The sequence below is a fragment of the Protopterus annectens genome, chromosome 2.part1 (genome assembly GCF_019279795.1).
Source record: "Protopterus annectens isolate FY-2018-M chromosome 2.part1, PAN1.0, whole genome shotgun sequence".
In the NCBI taxonomy this organism is placed as follows: Eukaryota; Metazoa; Chordata; order Ceratodontiformes; family Protopteridae; genus Protopterus; species Protopterus annectens.
The window spans coordinates 1,175,873,982-1,175,876,481 of NC_056729.1; positions in this window are offsets into that span (position 1 = coordinate 1,175,873,982).

The following is a 2,500-nucleotide window of genomic DNA, read 5'->3' on the forward strand; positions in this document are numbered from 1 at the left end:
GAGGTAAACCCCTCGTTGGTAAGATCGGACCATAAACTAATCACACTGGACATCCACATCTCGACCCCACCCCCAGCCAAGGAAACCACTGTGAAATATTTCTCAAAAGCAAACTTCACACTACTCAAGACCGAGGTGGAAAGCTTCAAAGCCCCCGGGCTAATGGAAAATGCTGCCCAAACCGCAGAATCCTTTACAAATGCATTCTATGAGCACCTACAGGAATGCATGGATAGAGCCATCCCAAGTAAAACCAAGACTCACTCCTCCAAAAACAGGAGACCAGTCTGGTAGACCATGGCCATAAATAAGCTATACACCAGACGGAGGGAACTATTTCATGATAGAGCAAAATCTCAAAAAGGAAAGGCATCCCTGATCAGTACTAGCAAGAAACTATGATCCCTCATAACATCATCAAAGGCCAGCTTCGAAAGAAAAATCTCCAAAGACTCTAAAGATAATCACAAGGCCTTCTTTAGCTACATCAATAATCTAGGTGGCAACTCTCAGATCTGCTCTGAGCTGGTTCAAAATGGCAAAAAATATACTGAACCCACTGACATTGCCAACATCTTTGAGGACAGGTTCAGTGCAAACTTTACCCCCCTTCACCCCCAAAAGAGCCAGTGTCTATCCCAGAAGAATGTAGTCTCCCAGACATCACAGACATACAGGTGAAAGCAGCCCTCTGCAAAGCAAAACACACAGCATCAATGGGACCAGATGGTGTCCTGGGCTGCGTCCTACACGAGCTCTAAAAAGAACTGAACCCTCACATAAAGTCACTGTTCAAACTCAGCCTTACTACAGGATATGTACCAAAAAATGGCACACAGCAACAGTTATCCTGCTCCACAAAGGTGGCGCCACAACGGATCCCAGGAACTATCACCCTATAAGCCTGACCAGACTGGTCTGCAAAGCTATGGAGCGCATCATCATGGATCTCATAAACAAAGACATTGGGAACCTCCAGACACTGGACCGTACCCAATTCAGCTTTGTTAAAGGCAGATCTTGCCTCTTAAACCTAGTTTACTTCTTTGAAACAGTTACCAAGGCCATAGATGAGGGAAAGGTAGTCCACACAGCCTACCTGAACCTCGCAAAAGCCTTCGACACAATACCCCACTATGGCATAAATAAGCTTACCAGCTAGAATATCAACCCCCATGTCACGAGATGGGTTGCAAACTGGCTCAGGGATAGAACCCACATGGTCAGAGTTGCGAGTGCCATGTCCAACTCCAAACCGGTTACAAGTGGCGTCCCACAGGGCTCAGTCCTGGGACCCCTCTTGTTCAGTATATACTTCTCTGAGGTACAGGCAAGCATGGGAGGACTGTGGCTGACCAAGTTCACAGATGATTACAAACTGGGAGCCATAATTGACTCTCCTGCTGACACAAGCATCCTTCAGAAGTGTCTTAAGGAGATGGATACCTGGTGTCAGAACCATGGCCTCAAGCTAAATGCCAAAAAGTGCATAGTCATACCCTTTGGGAAAAACAATTTGCCCACAAACTACCAAATAGATGGTTATCCACTAAGTACGTAAGATGTAATTAGGGATCTGGGGACCCAAGTAGATAGTTACCTCTCCTTTGATAATTACATTGCCAAAGTGGTTAGAAAAACCTTCTATATAGCCCACCTAATCAAGAAAGGGTTCACATCCAGATCAAGAGAGGTCATTGTGCCCCTCTACTCATCACTCATCAGGCCCATAATTGAGCACGATGCCCCATTTGGGATGTACCTTACCCAATACCTGCAAAAGCTAGAGAGACCTCAAAAGTACCTCACCAAGAGGATCGTGGGCCTCAAACAGATGCCCTATGCAGCTCGACTAAAGAAACTCCAGCTCTACTCATTTGCTTACCACCTACTCAGAGGCGATTTCTGCCTGACGTACAAGGCCATGTCTAACCCAGAATTAATGGGCATGCTCCACCTCAAGAAATCCAAATCCCTCAGAGCTACACGCTCCAGGGATTTAAACCTTCACACAACAATAAATAGGACATGCTGGAGGGATAGATTCATATCACAGAGGCTTCCCTCACTCTGGAATAAAATCCCAATCCATGTTAGGCAGAGCCCCTCACTGACTCTCTTCAAGAGAAATCTTGATGGGTGGATGGGAAATCATAAATTTACACCTGGGATCACTTCTATGGCCCTGCTGGACAGAGGCTCAGAAACCTAATCTAAAAGGGAGGCAAACACCAACACATTCTGACTAGGCTTATAAATGCCCTAGGGCAGATAGTCTCGTATGAACCTATGAACCTATAATGAATGGCAAACATAGAGGTGTACACTGGCACCAGCAAGGTACAGATGTGGATGGTGGGCCTGAGGTGGGGTGAAGTGTTAGTTGTGCAGCACATGTATCTTAATTGATACTGTCTGTAGGTTTCCAATGTGGTCAGGGTACACCAGAACACATTGCAACCCATGCCTTTTGGGGACCTTTTCTGTTATGCATACACTA